Genomic DNA, 20352 nt, shown 5'->3' with positions numbered 1-20352 from the left:
GTGTGTGATACTGAGACTCACTGCCCAGTCTGTGACACTGAGACTCACTGCCCAGTGTGTGACACTGAGACTCACTGCCCAGTGTGTGAATCTCAGACTCACTGTCCAGTGTGTGACACTGAGACTCACTGTCCAGTGTGTGACACTGAGACGCACTGTCCAGTGTGTGACACTGAGACTCACTGTCCAGTGTGTGATCCTTAGACTCACTGCCCAGTGTGTGATACTGAGACTCACTGTCCAGTGTGTGATCCTGAGACTCACTGCCCAGTGTGTGATCCTGAGACTCACTGCCCAGTGTGTGATACTGAGACTCACTGCCCAGTGTGTGATACTGAGACTCACTGCGCAGTGTGTGATACTGAGACTCACTGCCCAGTGTGTGATACTGAGACTCACTGCCCAGTGTGTGATCCTGAGACTCACTGCCCAGTGTGTGATCCTGAGACTCACTGCCCAGTGTGTGATACTGCGACTCACTGCCCAGTGTGTGATACTGAGACTCACTGTCCAGTGTGTGATACTGAGACTCACTGTCCAGTGTGTGATACTGAGACTCACTGTCCAGTGTGTGATACTGTGACTCACTGCCCAGTGTGTGATACTGTGACTCACTGCCCAGTGTGTGATACTGAGACTCACTGCCCAGTGTGTGATACTGAGACTCACTGCCCAGTCTGTGATACTGAGACTCACTGTCCAGTCTGTGATACTGAGACTCACTGCCCAGTCTGTGATACTGAGACTCACTGTCCAGTGTGTGATACTGAGACTCACTGCCCAGTCTGTGATACTGAGACACGCTGTCCAGTCTGTGATACTGAGACTCACTGCCCAGTCTGTGATACTGAGACTCACTGCCCAGTGTGTGATACTGAGACTCACTGCCCAGTGTGTGATACTGAGACTCACTGCCCAGTCTGTGATACTGAGACTCACTGTCCAGTCTGTGATACTGAGACTCACTGCCCAGTGTGTGAATCTCAGACTCACTGCCCAGTGTGTGAATCTCAGACTCACTGCCCAGTGTGTGATCCTGAGACTCCCTGCCCAGCGTGTGATCCTGAGACTCACTGCCCAGCGTGTGATCCTGAGACTCACTGCCCAGCGTGTGATCCTGAGACTCACTGCCCAGCGTGTGATACTGCGACTCACTGTCCAGCGTGTGATACTGAGACTCACTGCCCAGCGTGTGATACTGAGACTCACTGCCCAGCGTGTGATCCTGAGACTCACTGCCCAGTGTGTGATCCTGAGACTCACTGCCCAGCGTGTGATCCTGAGACTCACTGCCCAGCGTGTGATCCTGAGACTCACTGCCCAGCGTGTGATCCTGAGACTCACTGCCCAGCGTGTGATCCTGAGACTCACTGCCCAGCGTGTGATCCTGAGACTCACTGCCCAGCGTGTGATCCTGAGACTCACTGCCCATCCTGCGATACTGAGACTCACTGCCCAGCCTGCGATACTGAGACTCACTGCCCAGCCTGCGATACTGAGACTCACTGCCCAGCCTGCGATACTGAGACTCACTGCCCAGCGTGCGATACTGAGACTCACTGCCCAGCCTGCGATACTGAGACTCACTGCCCAGCGTGCGATACTGAGACTCACTGCCCAGCCTGCGATACTGAGACTCACTGCCCAGCCTGCGATACTGAGACTCACTGCCCAGCCTGCGATACTGAGACTCACTGCCCAGCCTGCGATACTGAGACTCACTGCGCAGCCTGCGATACTGAGACTCACTGCCCAGCCTGCGATACTGAGACTCACTGCCCAGCCTGCGATACTGAGACTCACTGCCCAGTCTGCGATACTGAGACTCACTGCCCAGTCTGCGATACTGAGACTCACTGCCCAGTCTGCGATACTGAGACTCACTGCCCAGTCTGCGATACTGAGACTCACTGCCCAGTCTGCGATACTGAGACTCACTGCCCAGTCTGCGATACTGAGACTCACTGCCCAGTCTGCGATACTGAGACTCACTGTCCAGTGTGCGATACTGAGACTCACTGCCCAGTGTGCGATACTGAGACTGACTGCCCAGTGTGAGATACTGAGACTGACTGTCTAGTGTGCGATACTGAGACTCACTGCCCAGTGTGCGATACTGAGACTCACTGCCCAGTCTGCGATACTGAGACTCACTGCCCAGTGTGCGAAACTGAGACTCACTGCCCAGTGTGCGATACTGAGACTCACTGCCCAGTGTGCGATACTGAGACTCACTGCCCAGTGTGCGATACTGAGACTCACTGCCCAGTGTGCGATCCTGAGACTCACTGCCCAGTGTGCGAAACTGAGACTCACTGCCCAGTCTGTGATCCTGAGACTCACTGCCCAGTGTGTGATCCTGAGACTCACTGTCCAGTCTGTGATCCTGAGACTCACTGTCCAGTCTGTGATCCTGAGACTCACTGTCCAGTCTGTGATCCTGAGACTCACTGTCCAGTCTGTGATCCTGAGACTCACTGCCCAGTGTGTGATACTGAGACTCACTGTCCAGTGTGTGATACTGAGACTCACTGTCCAGCGTGTGATACTGAGACTCACTGCCCAGCGTGTGATCCTGAGACTCACTGCCCAGCGTGTGATCCTGAGACTCACTGCCCAGCGTGTGATCCTGAGACTCACTGCCCAGCCTGCGATACTGAGACTCACTGCCCAGCCTGCGATACTGAGACTCACTGCCCAGCCTGCGATACTGAGACTCACTGCCCAGCCTGCGATACTGAGACTCACTGCCCAGCCTGCGATACTGAGACTCACTGCCCAGCGTGCGATACTGAGACTCACTGCCCAGCGTGCGATCCTGAGACTCACTGCCCAGCGTGCGATCCTGAGACTCACTGCCCAGCGTGCGATACTGAGACTCACTGCCCAGTCTGCGATACTGAGACTCACTGCCCAGTCTGCGATACTGAGACTCACTGCCCAGTCTGCGATACTGAGACTCACTGTCCAGTCTGCGATACTGAGACTCACTGTCCAGTGTGCGATACTGAGACTCACTGCCCAGTGTGCGATACTGAGACTCACTGCCCAGTGTGCGATACTGAGACTCACTGCCCAGTGTGCGATACTGAGACTCACTGTCCAGTGTGCGATACTGAGACTCACTGTCCAGTGTGTGATACTGAGACTCCCTGTCCAGTGTGTGATACTGAGACTCACTGTCCAGTGTGTGATACTCAGACTCACTGTCCAGTGTGTGATACTCAGACTCACTGCCCAGTGTGTGATACTGAGACTCACTGCACAGTGTGTGATACTCAGACTCACTGTCCAGTGTGTGATACTCAGACTCACTGTCCAGTGTGTGATACTGAGACTCACTGCCCAGTGTGTGATACTGAGACTCACTGCCCAGTGTGTGATACTGAGACTCACTGTCCAGTGTGTGATACTGAGACTCACTGTCCAGTGTGAGATCCTGAGACTCACTGCCCAGTCTGTGATACTGAGACTCACTGCCCAGTCTGTGATACTGAGACTCACTGCCCAGTTTGAGATCCTGAGACTCACTGCCCAGTGTGTGATACTGAGACTCACTGCCCAGTGTGTGATACTGAGACTCACTGCCCAGTGTGTGATACTGAGACTCACTGCCCAGTGTGTGATACTGAGACTCACTGCCCAGTGTGTGATACTGAGACTCACTGCCCAGTGTGTGATACTGAGACTCACTGTCCAGTGTGTGATACTGAGACTCACTGCCCAGTGTGTGATACTGAGACTCACTGCCCAGTGTGTGATACTGAGACTCACTGCCCAGTGTGTGATACTGAGACTCACTGCCCAGTGTGTGATACTGAGACTCACTGCCCAGTGTGTGATACTCAGACTCACTGCCCAGTGTGTGATACTCAGACTCACTGCCCAGTGTGTGATACTCAGACTCACTGCCCAGTGTGTGATACTCAGACTCACTGCCCAGTGTGTGATACTCAGACTCACTGCCCAGTGTGTGATACTCAGACTCACTGCCCAGTGTGTGATACTCAGACTCACTGCCCAGTGTGTGATACTCAGACTCACTGCCCAGTGTGTGATACTGAGACTCACTGCCCAGTGTGTGATCCTGAGACTCACTGCCCAGTGTGTGATCCTGAGACTCATTGCCCAGTGTGTGATACTCAGACTCACTGTCCAGTGAGTGATACTGAGACTCACTGTCCAGTGTGTGATACTGAGACTCACTGCCCAGTGTGTGATACTGAGACTCACTGCCCAGTGTGTGATACTGTGACTTACTGCCCAGTGTGTGATACTGAGACTCACTGCCCAGTGTGTGATACTGAGACTCACTGCCCAGTGTGTGACACTGAGACTCACTGCCCAGTGTGTGACACTGAGACTCACTGCCCAGTGTGTGACACTGAGACTCACTGCCCAGTGTGTGACACTGAGACTCACTGCCCAGTCTGTGACACTGAGACTCACTGCCCAGTGTGTGACACTGAGACTCACTGTCCAGTGTGTGACACTGAGACTCACTGTCCAGTGTGTGACACTGAGACTCACTGTCCAGTGTGTGACACTGAGACTCACAGTCCAGTGTGTGACACTGAGACTCACTGTCCAGTGTGTGATCCTGAGACTCACTGTCCAGTGTGTGATACTGAGACTCACTGCCCAGTGTGTGATACTGAGACTCACTGCCCAGTCTGTGACACTGAGACTCACTGCCCAGTGTGTGACACTGAGACTCACTGCCCAGTGTGTGAATCTCAGACTCACTGCCCAGTGTGTGACACTGAGACTCACTGTCCAGTGTGTGACACTGAGACGCACTCTCCAGTGTGTGACACTGAGACTCACTGTCCAGTGTGTGATACTGAGACTCACTGTCCAGTGTGTGATACTCAGACTCACTGTCCAGTGTGTGATACTGAGACTCACTGTCCAGTGTGTGATACTGAGACTCACTGTCCAGTGTGAGATACTGAGACTCACTGCCCAGTGTGAGATACTGAGACTCAGTGCCCAGTGTGTGATACTGAGACTCACTGCCCAGTGTGTGATACTGAGACTCACTGCCCAGTGTGTGATACTGAGACTCACTGCCCAGTGTGTGATCCTGAGACTCACTGCCCAGTGTGTGATCCTGAGACTCACTGTCCAGTGTGTGATACTGAGACTCACTGCCCAGTGTGTGATACTGAGACTCACTGCCCAGTCTGTGACACTGAGACTCACTGCCCAGTCTGTGACACTGAGACTCACTGCCCAGTGTGTGACACTGAGACTCACTGCCCAGTGTGTGAATCTCAGACTCACTGCCCAGTGTGTGACACTGAGACTCACTGTCCAGTGTGTGACACTGAGACGCACTGTCCAGTGTGTGACACTGAGACTCACTGTCCAGTGTGTGATCCTGAGACTCACTGCCCAGTGTGTGATACTGAGACTCACTGTCCAGTGTGTGATCCTGAGACTCACTGCCCAGTGTGTGATCCTGAGACTCACTGCCCAGTGTGTGATACTGAGACTCACTGCCCAGTGTGTGATACTGAGACTCACTGTGCAGTGTGTGATACTGAGACTCACTGCCCAGTGTGTGATACTGAGACTCACTGCCCAGTGTGTGATACTGAGACTCACTGCCCAGTGTGTGATCCTGAGACTCACTGCCCAGTGTGTGATCCTGAGACTCTCTGCCCAGTGTGTGATACTGCGACTCACTGCCCAGTGTGTGATACTGAGACTCACTGTCCAGTGTGTGATACTGAGACTCACTGTCCAGTGTGTGATACTGAGACTCACTGCCCAGTGTGTGATACTGTGACTCACTGCCCAGTGTGTGATACTGAGACTCACTGCCCAGTGTGTGATACTGAGACTCACTGCCCAGTCTGTGATACTGAGACTCACTGTCCAGTCTGTGATACTGAGACTCACTGCCCAGTCTGTGATACTGAGACTCACTGTCCAGTGTGTGATACTGAGACTCACTGCCCAGTCTGTGATACTGAGACACGCTGTCCAGTCTGTGATACTGAGACTCACTGCCCAGTGTGTGATACTGAGACTCACTGCCAAGTGTGTGATACTGAGACTCACTGCCCAGTGTGTGATACTGAGACTCACTGCCCAGTCTGTGATACTGAGACTCACTGTCCAGTCTGTGATACTGAGACTCACTGTCCAGTCTGTGATACTGAGACTCACTGCCCAGTCTGTGATACTGAGACTCACTGTCCAGTGTGTGATACTGAGACTCACTGCCCAGTCTGTGATACTGAGACACGCTGTCCAGTCTGTGATACTGAGACTCACTGCCCAGTCTGTGATACTGAGACTCACTGCCCAGTGTGTGATACTGAGACTCACTGCCCAGTCTGTGATACTGAGACTCACTGTCCAGTCTGTGATACTGAGACACACTGCCCAGTGTGTGAATCTCAGACTCACTGCCCAGTGTGTGAATCTCAGACTCACTGCCCAGTGTGTGATCCTGAGACTCCCTGCCCAGCGTGTGATCCTGAGACTCACTGCCCAGCGTGTGATCCTGAGACTCACTGCCCAGCGTGTGATACTGCGACTCACTGTCCAGCGTGTGATACTGAGACTCACTGCCCAGCGTGTGATCCTGAGACTCACTGCCCAGCGTGTGATCCTGAGACTCACTGCCCAGTGTGTGATCCTGAGACTCACTGCCCAGCGTGTGATCCTGAGACTCACTGCCCAGCGTGTGATCCTGAGACTCACTGCCCAGCGTGTGATCCTGAGACTCACTGCCCAGCGTGTGATCCTGAGACTCACTGCCCAGCGTGTGATCCTGAGACTCACTGCCCAGCGTGTGATCCTGAGACTCACTGCCCATCCTGCGATACTGAGACTCACTGCCCAGCCTGCGATACTGAGACTCACTGCCCAGCCTGCGATACTGAGACTCACTGCCCAGCCTGCGATACTGAGACTCACTGCCCAGCGTGCGATACTGAGACTCACTGCCCAGCCTGCGATACTGAGACTCACTGCCCAGCCTGCGATACTGAGACTCACTGCCCAGCCTGCGATACTGAGACTCACTGCCCAGCCTGCGATACTGAGACTCACTGCCCAGCCTGCGATACTGAGACTCACTGCACAGCCTGCGATACTGAGACTCACTGCCCAGCCTGCGATACTGAGACTCACTGCCCAGCCTGCGATACTGAGACTCACTGCCCAGCCTGCGATACTGAGACTCACTGCCCAGTCTGCGATACTGAGACTCACTGCCCAGTCTGCGATACTGAGACTCACTGCCCAGTCTGCGATACTGAGACTCACTGCCCAGTCTGCGATACTGAGACTCACTGCCCAGTCTGCGATACTGAGACTCACTGCCCAGTCTGCGATACTGAGACTCACTGCCCAGTCTGCGATACTGAGACTCACTGCCCAGTGTGCGATCCTGAGACTCACTGCCCAGTGTGTGATCCTGAGACTCACTGCCCAGTGTGTGATCCTGAGACTCACTGCCCAGTGTGTGATCCTGAGACTCTCTGCCCAGTGTGTGATACTGCGACTCACTGCCCAGTGTGTGATACTGAGACTCACTGTCCAGTGTGTGATACTGAGACTCACTGTCCAGTGTGTGATACTGAGACTCACTGCCCAGTGTGTGATACTGTGACTCACTGCCCAGTGTGTGATACTGAGACTCACTGCCCAGTGTGTGATACTGAGACTCACTGCCCAGTCTGTGATACTGAGACTCACTGTCCAGTCTGTGATACTGAGACTCACTGCCCAGTCTGTGATACTGAGACTCACTGTCCAGTGTGTGATACTGAGACTCACTGCCCAGTCTGTGATACTGAGACACGCTGTCCAGTCTGTGATACTGAGACTCACTGCCCAGTCTGTGATACTGAGACTCACTGCCCAGTGTGTGATACTGAGACTCACTGCCCAGTGTGTGATACTGAGACTCACTGCCCAGTCTGTGATACTGAGACTCACTGCCCAGCGTGTGATCCTGAGACTCACTGCCCAGCGTGTGATCCTGAGACTCACTGCCCAGCGTGTGATACTGCGACTCACTGTCCAGCGTGTGATACTGAGACTCACTGCCCAGCGTGTGATACTGAGACTCACTGCCCAGCGTGTGATCCTGAGACTCACTGCCCAGTGTGTGATCCTGAGACTCACTGCCCAGCGTGTGATCCTGAGACTCACTGCCCAGCGTGTGATCCTGAGACTCACTGCCCAGCGTGTGATCCTGAGACTCACTGCCCAGCGTGTGATCCTGAGACTCACTGCCCAGCGTGTGATCCTGAGACTCACTGCCCAGCGTGTGATCCTGAGACTCACTGCCCATCCTGCGATACTGAGACTCACTGCCCAGCCTGCGATACTGAGACTCACTGCCCAGCCTGCGATACTGAGACTCACTGCCCAGCCTGCGATACTGAGACTCACTGCCCAGCGTGCGATACTGAGACTCACTGCCCAGCCTGCGATACTGAGACTCACTGCCCAGCGTGCGATACTGAGACTCACTGCCCAGCCTGCGATACTGAGACTCACTGCCCAGCCTGCGATACTGAGACTCACTGCCCAGCCTGCGATACTGAGACTCACTGCCCAGCCTGCGATACTGAGACTCACTGCGCAGCCTGCGATACTGAGACTCACTGCCCAGCCTGCGATACTGAGACTCACTGCCCAGCCTGCGATACTGAGACTCACTGCCCAGTCTGCGATACTGAGACTCACTGCCCAGTCTGCGATACTGAGACTCACTGCCCAGTCTGCGATACTGAGACTCACTGCCCAGTCTGCGATACTGAGACTCACTGCCCAGTCTGCGATACTGAGACTCACTGCCCAGTCTGCGATACTGAGACTCACTGCCCAGTCTGCGATACTGAGACTCACTGTCCAGTGTGCGATACTGAGACTCACTGCCCAGTGTGCGATACTGAGACTGACTGCCCAGTGTGAGATACTGAGACTGACTGTCTAGTGTGCGATACTGAGACTCACTGCCCAGTGTGCGATACTGAGACTCACTGCCCAGTCTGCGATACTGAGACTCACTGCCCAGTGTGCGAAACTGAGACTCACTGCCCAGTGTGCGATACTGAGACTCACTGCCCAGTGTGCGATACTGAGACTCACTGCCCAGTGTGCGATACTGAGACTCACTGCCCAGTGTGCGATCCTGAGACTCACTGCCCAGTGTGCGAAACTGAGACTCACTGCCCAGTCTGTGATCCTGAGACTCACTGCCCAGTGTGTGATCCTGAGACTCACTGTCCAGTCTGTGATCCTGAGACTCACTGTCCAGTCTGTGATCCTGAGACTCACTGTCCAGTCTGTGATCCTGAGACTCACTGTCCAGTCTGTGATCCTGAGACTCACTGCCCAGTGTGTGATACTGAGACTCACTGTCCAGTGTGTGATACTGAGACTCACTGTCCAGCGTGTGATACTGAGACTCACTGCCCAGCGTGTGATCCTGAGACTCACTGCCCAGCGTGTGATCCTGAGACTCACTGCCCAGCGTGTGATCCTGAGACTCACTGCCCAGCCTGCGATACTGAGACTCACTGCCCAGCCTGCGATACTGAGACTCACTGCCCAGCCTGCGATACTGAGACTCACTGCCCAGCCTGCGATACTGAGACTCACTGCCCAGCCTGCGATACTGAGACTCACTGCCCAGCGTGCGATACTGAGACTCACTGCCCAGCGTGCGATCCTGAGACTCACTGCCCAGCGTGCGATCCTGAGACTCACTGCCCAGCGTGCGATACTGAGACTCACTGCCCAGTCTGCGATACTGAGACTCACTGCCCAGTCTGCGATACTGAGACTCACTGCCCAGTCTGCGATACTGAGACTCACTGTCCAGTCTGCGATACTGAGACTCACTGTCCAGTGTGCGATACTGAGACTCACTGCCCAGTGTGCGATACTGAGACTCACTGCCCAGTGTGCGATACTGAGACTCACTGCCCAGTGTGCGATACTGAGACTCACTGTCCAGTGTGCGATACTGAGACTCACTGTCCAGTGTGTGATACTGAGACTCCCTGTCCAGTGTGTGATACTGAGACTCACTGTCCAGTGTGTGATACTCAGACTCACTGTCCAGTGTGTGATACTCAGACTCACTGCCCAGTGTGTGATACTGAGACTCACTGCACAGTGTGTGATACTCAGACTCACTGTCCAGTGTGTGATACTCAGACTCACTGTCCAGTGTGTGATACTGAGACTCACTGCCCAGTGTGTGATACTGAGACTCACTGCCCAGTGTGTGATACTGAGACTCACTGTCCAGTGTGTGATACTGAGACTCACTGTCCAGTGTGAGATCCTGAGACTCACTGCCCAGTCTGTGATACTGAGACTCACTGCCCAGTCTGTGATACTGAGACTCACTGCCCAGTTTGAGATCCTGAGACTCACTGCCCAGTGTGTGATACTGAGACTCACTGCCCAGTGTGTGATACTGAGACTCACTGCCCAGTGTGTGATACTGAGACTCACTGCCCAGTGTGTGATACTGAGACTCACTGCCCAGTGTGTGATACTGAGACTCACTGCCCAGTGTGTGATACTGAGACTCACTGTCCAGTGTGTGATACTGAGACTCACTGCCCAGTGTGTGATACTGAGACTCACTGCCCAGTGTGTGATACTGAGACTCACTGCCCAGTGTGTGATACTGAGACTCACTGCCCAGTGTGTGATACTGAGACTCACTGCCCAGTGTGTGATACTGAGACTCACTGCCCAGTGTGTGATACTGAGACTCACTGCCCAGTGTGTGATACTCAGACTCACTGCCCAGTGTGTGATACTCAGACTCACTGCCCAGTGTGTGATACTCAGACTCACTGCCCAGTGTGTGATACTCAGACTCACTGCCCAGTGTGTGATACTCAGACTCACTGCCCAGTGTGTGATACTCAGACTCACTGCCCAGTGTGTGATACTGAGACTCACTGCCCAGTGTGTGATCCTGAGACTCACTGCCCAGTGTGTGATCCTGAGACTCATTGCCCAGTGTGTGATACTCAGACTCACTGTCCAGTGAGTGATACTGAGACTCACTGTCCAGTGTGTGATACTGAGACTCACTGCCCAGTGTGTGATACTGAGACTCACTGCCCAGTGTGTGATACTGTGACTTACTGCCCAGTGTGTGATACTGAGACTCACTGCCCAGTGTGTGATACTGAGACTCACTGCCCAGTGTGTGACACTGAGACTCACTGCCCAGTGTGTGACACTGAGACTCACTGCCCAGTGTGTGACACTGAGACTCACTGCCCAGTGTGTGACACTGAGACTCACTGCCCAGTCTGTGACACTGAGACTCACTGCCCAGTGTGTGACACTGAGACTCACTGTCCAGTGTGTGACACTGAGACTCACTGTCCAGTGTGTGACACTGAGACTCACTGTCCAGTGTGTGACACTGAGACTCACAGTCCAGTGTGTGACACTGAGACTCACTGTCCAGTGTGTGATCCTGAGACTCACTGTCCAGTGTGTGATACTGAGACTCACTGCCCAGTGTGTGATACTGAGACTCACTGCCCAGTCTGTGACACTGAGACTCACTGCCCAGTGTGTGACACTGAGACTCACTGCCCAGTGTGTGAATCTCAGACTCACTGCCCAGTGTGTGACACTGAGACTCACTGTCCAGTGTGTGACACTGAGACGCACTCTCCAGTGTGTGACACTGAGACTCACTGTCCAGTGTGTGATACTGAGACTCACTGTCCAGTGTGTGATACTCAGACTCACTGTCCAGTGTGTGATACTGAGACTCACTGTCCAGTGTGTGATACTGAGACTCACTGTCCAGTGTGAGATACTGAGACTCACTGCCCAGTGTGAGATACTGAGACTCAGTGCCCAGTGTGTGATACTGAGACTCACTGCCCAGTGTGTGATACTGAGACTCACTGCCCAGTGTGTGATACTGAGACTCACTGCCCAGTGTGTGATCCTGAGACTCACTGCCCAGTGTGTGATCCTGAGACTCACTGTCCAGTGTGTGATACTGAGACTCACTGCCCAGTGTGTGATACTGAGACTCACTGCCCAGTCTGTGACACTGAGACTCACTGCCCAGTCTGTGACACTGAGACTCACTGCCCAGTGTGTGACACTGAGACTCACTGCCCAGTGTGTGAATCTCAGACTCACTGCCCAGTGTGTGACACTGAGACTCACTGTCCAGTGTGTGACACTGAGACGCACTGTCCAGTGTGTGACACTGAGACTCACTGTCCAGTGTGTGATCCTGAGACTCACTGCCCAGTGTGTGATACTGAGACTCACTGTCCAGTGTGTGATCCTGAGACTCACTGCCCAGTGTGTGATCCTGAGACTCACTGCCCAGTGTGTGATACTGAGACTCACTGCCCAGTGTGTGATACTGAGACTCACTGTGCAGTGTGTGATACTGAGACTCACTGCCCAGTGTGTGATACTGAGACTCACTGCCCAGTGTGTGATACTGAGACTCACTGCCCAGTGTGTGATCCTGAGACTCACTGCCCAGTGTGTGATCCTGAGACTCTCTGCCCAGTGTGTGATACTGCGACTCACTGCCCAGTGTGTGATACTGAGACTCACTGTCCAGTGTGTGATACTGAGACTCACTGTCCAGTGTGTGATACTGAGACTCACTGCCCAGTGTGTGATACTGTGACTCACTGCCCAGTGTGTGATACTGAGACTCACTGCCCAGTGTGTGATACTGAGACTCACTGCCCAGTCTGTGATACTGAGACTCACTGTCCAGTCTGTGATACTGAGACTCACTGCCCAGTCTGTGATACTGAGACTCACTGTCCAGTGTGTGATACTGAGACTCACTGCCCAGTCTGTGATACTGAGACACGCTGTCCAGTCTGTGATACTGAGACTCACTGCCCAGTGTGTGATACTGAGACTCACTGCCAAGTGTGTGATACTGAGACTCACTGCCCAGTGTGTGATACTGAGACTCACTGCCCAGTCTGTGATACTGAGACTCACTGTCCAGTCTGTGATACTGAGACTCACTGTCCAGTCTGTGATACTGAGACTCACTGCCCAGTCTGTGATACTGAGACTCACTGTCCAGTGTGTGATACTGAGACTCACTGCCCAGTCTGTGATACTGAGACACGCTGTCCAGTCTGTGATACTGAGACTCACTGCCCAGTCTGTGATACTGAGACTCACTGCCCAGTGTGTGATACTGAGACTCACTGCCCAGTCTGTGATACTGAGACTCACTGTCCAGTCTGTGATACTGAGACACACTGCCCAGTGTGTGAATCTCAGACTCACTGCCCAGTGTGTGAATCTCAGACTCACTGCCCAGTGTGTGATCCTGAGACTCCCTGCCCAGCGTGTGATCCTGAGACTCACTGCCCAGCGTGTGATCCTGAGACTCACTGCCCAGCGTGTGATACTGCGACTCACTGTCCAGCGTGTGATACTGAGACTCACTGCCCAGCGTGTGATCCTGAGACTCACTGCCCAGCGTGTGATCCTGAGACTCACTGCCCAGTGTGTGATCCTGAGACTCACTGCCCAGCGTGTGATCCTGAGACTCACTGCCCAGCGTGTGATCCTGAGACTCACTGCCCAGCGTGTGATCCTGAGACTCACTGCCCAGCGTGTGATCCTGAGACTCACTGCCCAGCGTGTGATCCTGAGACTCACTGCCCAGCGTGTGATCCTGAGACTCACTGCCCATCCTGCGATACTGAGACTCACTGCCCAGCCTGCGATACTGAGACTCACTGCCCAGCCTGCGATACTGAGACTCACTGCCCAGCCTGCGATACTGAGACTCACTGCCCAGCGTGCGATACTGAGACTCACTGCCAAGCCTGCGATACTGAGACTCACTGCCCAGCCTGCGATACTGAGACTCACTGCCCAGCCTGCGATACTGAGACTCACTGCCCAGCCTGCGATACTGAGACTCACTGCCCAGCCTGCGATACTGAGACTCACTGCACAGCCTGCGATACTGAGACTCACTGCCCAGCCTGCGATACTGAGACTCACTGCCCAGCCTGCGATACTGAGACTCACTGCCCAGCCTGCGATACTGAGACTCACTGCCCAGTCTGCGATACTGAGACTCACTGCCCAGTCTGCGATACTGAGACTCACTGCCCAGTCTGCGATACTGAGACTCACTGCCCAGTCTGCGATACTGAGACTCACTGCCCAGTCTGCGATACTGAGACTCACTGCCCAGTCTGCGATACTGAGACTCACTGCCCAGTCTGCGATACTGAGACTCACTGCCCAGTGTGCGATCCTGAGACTCACTGCCCAGTGTGTGATCCTGAGACTCACTGCCCAGTGTGTGATCCTGAGACTCACTGCCCAGTGTGTGATCCTGAGACTCTCTGCCCAGTGTGTGATACTGCGACTCACTGCCCAGTGTGTGATACTGAGACTCACTGTCCAGTGTGTGATACTGAGACTCACTGTCCAGTGTGTGATACTGAGACTCACTGCCCAGTGTGTGATACTGTGACTCACTGCCCAGTGTGTGATACTGAGACTCACTGCCCAGTGTGTGATACTGAGACTCACTGCCCAGTCTGTGATACTGAGACTCACTGTCCAGTCTGTGATACTGAGACTCACTGCCCAGTCTGTGATACTGAGACTCACTGTCCAGTGTGTGATACTGAGACTCACTGCCCAGTCTGTGATACTGAGACACGCTGTCCAGTCTGTGATACTGAGACTCACTGCCCAGTCTGTGATACTGAGACTCACTGCCCAGTGTGTGATACTGAGACTCACTGCCCAGTGTGTGATACTGAGACTCACTGCCCAGTCTGTGATACTGAGACTCACTGTCCAGTCTGTGATACTGAGACACACTGCCCAGTGTGTGAATCTCAGACTCACTGCCCAGTGTGTGAATCTCAGACTCACTGCCCAGTGTGTGATCCTGAGACTCCCTGCCCAGTGTGTGATCCTGAGACTCACTGCCCAGCATGTGATCCTGAGACTCACTGCCCAGCGTGTGATCCTGAGACTCACTGCCCAGCGTGTGATACTGCGACTCACTGTCCAGCGTGTGATACTGAGACTCACTGCCCAGCGTGTGATCCTGAGACTCACTGCCCAGCGTGTGATCCTGAGACTCACTGCCCAGTGTGTGATCCTGAGACTCACTGCCCAGCGTGTGATCCTGAGACTCACTGCCCAGCGTGTGATCCTGAGACTCACTGCCCAGCGTGTGATCCTGAGACTCACTGCCCAGCGTGTGATCCTGAGACTCACTGCCCAGCGTGTGATCCTGAGACTCACTGCCCAGCGTGTGATCCTGAGACTCACTGCCCATCCTGCGATACTGAGACTCACTGCCCAGTGTGCGATACTGAGACTCACTGCCCAGTGTGCGATACTGAGACTCACTGCCCAGTGTGCGATACTGAGACTCACTGCCCAGTGTGCGATACTGAGACTCACTGCCCAGTGTGCGATACTGAGACTCACTGCCCAGTGTGCGATACTGAGACTCACTGCCCAGTCTGCGATACTGAGACTCACTGCCCAGTCTGCGATACTGAGACTCACTGCCCAGTGTGCGATCCTGAGACTCACTGCCCAGTGTGCGAAACTGAGACTCACTGCCCAGTCTGTGATCCTGAGACTCACTGCCCAGTGTGCGATACTGAGACTCACTGCCCAGTCTGCGATACTGAGACTCACTGCCCAGTCTGTGATCCTGAGACTCACTGCCCAGTGTGTGATACTGAGACTCACTGCCCAGTCTGCGATACTGAGACTCACTGCCCAGTCTGCGATACTGAGACTCACTGCCCAGTGTGCGATACTGAGACTCACTGCCCAGTGTGCGATACTGAGACTCACTGCCCAGCGTGTGATCCTGAGACTCACTGCCCAGCCTGCGATACTGAGACTCACTGCCCAGCCTGCGATACTGAGACTCACTGCCCAGCCTGCGATACTGAGACTCACTGCCCAGCCTGCGATACTGAGACTCACTGCCCAGCGTGCGATACTGAGACTCACTGCCCAGCGTGCGATCCTGAGACTCACTGCCCAGCGTGCGATCCTGAGACTCACTGCCCAGCGTGCGATACTGAGACTCACTGCCCAGTCTGCGATACTGAGACTCACTGCCCAGTGTGCGATACTGAGACTCACTGCCCAGTCTGCGATACTGAGACTCACTGCCCAGTCTGTGATCCTGAGACTCACTGCCCAGTGTGTGATACTGAGACTCACTGCCCAGTCTGCGATACTGAGACTCACTGCCCAGTCTGCGATACTGAGACTCACTGCCCAGTGTGCGATACTGAGACTCACTGCCCAGTGTGCGATACTGAGACTCACTGCCCAGTGTGCGATACTGAGACTCACTGCCCAGTGTGAGATACTGAGACTCACTGCCCAGTGTGCGATACTGAGACTCACTGCCCAGTGTGCGATACTGAGACTCACTGCCCAGTGTGCGATACTGAGACTCACTGCCCAGTGTGCGATACTGAGACTCACTGCCCAGTGTGCGATACTGAGACTCACTGCCCAGTGTGCGATACTGAGACTCACTGCCCAGTGTGCGATCCTGAGACTCACTGCCCAGTGTGCGATCCTGAGACTCACTGTCCAGTCTGTGATCCTGAGACTCACTGTCCAGTCTGTGATCCTGAGACTCACTGTCCAGTCTGTGATCCTGAGACTCACTGCCCAGTGTGTGATACTGAGACTCACTGTCCAGCGTGTGATACTGAGACTCACTGTCCAGCGTGTGATACTGAGACTCACTGCCCAGCGTGTGATCCTGAGACTCACTGCCCAGCGTGTGATCCTGAGACTCACTGCCCAGCGTGTGATCCTGAGACTCACTGCCCAGCCTGCGATACTGAGACTCACTGCCCAGTGTGCGATACTGAGACTCACTGCCCAGTGTGCGATCCTGAGACTCACTGCCCAGTGTGCGATCCTGAGACTCACTGTCCAGTCTGTGATCCTGAGACTCACTGCCCAGTGTGTGATACTGAGACTCACTGTCCAGTGTGTGATACTGAGACTCACTGTCCAGTGTGTGATACTGAGACTCACTGCCCAGTGTGTGATCCTGAGACTCACTGCCCAGTGTGTGATCCTGAGACTCACTGCCCAGTGTGTGATCCTGAGACTCACCGCCCAGTCTGTGATCCTGAGACTCACCGCCCAGTCTGTGATCCTGAGACTCACCGCCCAGTGTGTGATACTGAGACTCACTGTCCAGTGTGTGATACTGAGACTCACTGTCCAGTGTGTGATACTGAGACTCACTGTCCAGTGTGTGATACTGAGACTCACTGCCCAGTGTGTGATACTGAGACTCACTGCCCAGTGTGTGATACTGAGACTCACTGCCCAGTGTGTGAGACTGAGACTCACTGCCCAGTGTGGTCACTGCCCAGTGTGTGATACTCAGACTCACTGCCCAGTGTGTGATACTCAGACTCACTGCCCAGTGTGTGAGACTGAGACTCACTGCCCAGTGTGTGAGACTGAGACTCACTGCCCAGTGTGTGATACTCAGACTCACTGCCCAGTGTGTGATACTCAGACTCACTGCCCAGTGTGTGATACTGAGACTCACTGCCCAGTGTGTGATCCTGAGACTCACTGCCCAGTGTGTGATCCTGAGACTCACTGCCCAGTCTGTGATCCTGAGACTCACTGCCCAGTCTGTGATCCTGAGACTCACTGTCCAGTCTGTGATCCTGAGACTCACTGTCCAGTCTGTGATCCTGAGACTCACTGCCCAGTCTGTGATACTGAGACTCACTGCCCAGTGTGTGATACTGAGACTCACTGCCCAGTGTGTGATACTGAGACTCACTGCCCAGTGTGTGATACTGAGACTCACTGCCCAGTGTGTGATCCTGAGACTCACTGCCCAGTCTGTGATCCTGAGACTCACTGCCCAGTCTGTGATCCTGAGACTCACTGCCCAGTCTGTGATCCTGAGACTCACTGTCCAGTGTGTGATACTGAGACTCACTGCCCAGTGTGTGATACTGAGACTCACTGCCCAGTGTGTGATACTCAGACTCACTGTCCAGTGTCTGATACTCAGACTCACTGCCCAGTGTGTGATACTCAGACTCACTGCCCAGTGTGTGATACTGAGACTCACTGTCCAGTGTGTGATCCTGAGACTCACTGTCCAGTGTGTGATCCTGAGACTCACTGTCCAGTGTGTGATACTCAGACTCACTGTCCAGTGTGTGATACTCAGTCTCACTGTCCAGTGTGTGATACTCAGACTCACTGTCCAGTGTGTGATACTCAGACTCACTGTCCAGTGTGTGATACTGAGACTCACTGTCCAGTGTGTGATACTGAGACTCACTGTCCAGTGTGAGATCCTGAGACTCACTGCCCAGTCTGTGATACTGAGACTCACTGTCCAGTCTGTGATACTGAGACTCACTGCCCAGTGTGTGAATCTCAGACTCACTGCCCAGCGTGTGATCCTGAGACTCACTGCCCAGCGTGTGATCCTGAGACTCACTGCCCAGTCTGCGATACTGAGACTCACTGCCCAGTCTGCGATACTGAGACTCACTGCACAGTCTGCGATACTGAGACTCACTGCCCAGTCTGCGATACTGAGACTCACTGCCCAGTCTGCGATACTGAGACTCACTGCCCAGTCTGCGATACTGAGACTCACTGCCCAGTCTGCGATACTGAGACTCACTGCCCAGTCTGCGATACTGAGACTCACTGCCCAGTGTGCGATACTGAGACTCACTGCCCAGTGTGCGACACTGAGACTCACTGCCCAGTGTGCGACACTGAGACTCACTGCCCAGTCTGCGACACTGAGACTCACTGCCCAGTGTGCGACACTGAGACTCACTGCCCAGTGTGCGACACTGAGACTCACTGCCCAGTGTGCGACACTCAGACTCACTGTCCAGTGTGTGACACTCAGACTCACTGTCCAGTGTGAGACACTGAGACTCACTGTCCAGTGTGGGATACTGAGACTCACTGTCCAGTTTGTGATACTGAGACTCACTGTCCAGTGTGTGATACTGAGACTCACTGCCCAGTGTGTGATACTCAGACTCACTGTCCAGTGTGTGATACTCAGACTCACTGTCCAGTGTGTGATACTGAGACTCACTGCCCAGTGTGTGATACTGAGACTCACTGCCCAGTGTGTGATACTGAGACTCACTGCCCAGTGTGTGATACTGAGACTCACTGCCCAGTCTGTGATACTGAGACTCACTGCCCAGTCTGTGATACTGAGACTCACTGTCCAGTGTGTGATACTGAGACTCACTGCCCAGTGTGTGATACTGAGACACAGTGTCCAGTGTATTATCGATGTTCTGCCAACTCCTGCTCATTCTGTCTCCCCCTGTTCTCTCTCTCTGTCTCCCCCTGTTCTCTCTCTCTGTCTCCTCCTGTTCTCTCTCTCTGTCTCCCCCTGTTCTCCCTCTCTGTCTCCCCCTGTTCTCTCTCTCTGTCTCCTCCTGTTCTCCCTCTCTGTCTCCCCCTGTTCTCTCTCTCTGTCTCCCCCTGTTCTCTCCCTCTGTCTCCCCCTGTTCTCTCTCTCTGTCTCCTCCTGTTCTCCCTCTCTGTCTCCCCCTGTTCTCCCTCTCTGTCTCCCCCTGTTCTCCCTCTCTGTCTCCCCCTGTTCTCTCTCTCTGTCTCCTCCTGTTCTCCCTCTCTGTCTCCCCCTGTTCTCCCTCTCTGTCTCCCCCTGTTCTCCCTCTCTGTCTCCCCCTGTTCTCTCTCTCTGTCTCCTCCTGTTCTCCCTCTCTGTCTCCCCCTGTTCTCCCTCTCTGTCTCCCCCTGTTCTCCCTCTCTGTCTCCCCCTGTTCTCCCTCTCTGTCTCCCCCTGTTCTCTCTCTCTGTCTCCTCCTGTTCTCCCTCTCTGACTCCTCCTGCTCTCCCTCTCTGTGTCTCCCCCTGTTCTCCCTCTCTGTCTCCCCCTGTTCTCCCTCTCTGTCTCCCCCTGTTCTCTCTCTCTGTCTCCCCCTGTTCTCTCTCTCTGTCTCCCCCTGTTCTCCCTCTCTGTCTCCCCCTGTTCTCCCTCTCTGTCTCCTCCTGTTCTCCCTCTCTGTCTCCCCCTGTTCTCTCTCTCTGTCTCCCCCTGTTCTCTCTCTCTGTCTCCCCCTGTTCTCTCTCTCTGTCTCCCCCTGTTCTCCCTCTCTGTCTCCCCCTGTTCTCTCTCTCTGTCTCCCCCTGTTCTCTCTCCCTGTCTCCTCCTGTTCTCTCTCTCTGTCTCCCCCTGTTCTCTCTCTCTCTGTCTCCTCCCACTCTCTCTCTGTCTCCCCCATTCTCTCTCTCTGAATCCTCCTGCTCTCTCTCTGT

General features: G+C 54.2%; 1 protein-coding gene across 1 annotated transcript in view; it reads left to right on the top strand.

Moving 5' to 3' along the window:
- Positions 1–20352, top strand: part of galnt14 (UDP-N-acetyl-alpha-D-galactosamine:polypeptide N-acetylgalactosaminyltransferase 14 (GalNAc-T14)) — a 316616-nt gene that overhangs the window by 276038 nt on the left and 20226 nt on the right. The gene's annotated exons all lie outside the window — the stretch shown is intronic.

This window comes from Chiloscyllium punctatum, chromosome 3 (assembly GCF_047496795.1).
Source record: "Chiloscyllium punctatum isolate Juve2018m chromosome 3, sChiPun1.3, whole genome shotgun sequence".
NCBI classification, from domain to species: Eukaryota; Metazoa; Chordata; class Chondrichthyes; order Orectolobiformes; family Hemiscylliidae; genus Chiloscyllium; species Chiloscyllium punctatum.
This window is presented reverse-complemented; position numbering and strand designations above follow the sequence as displayed.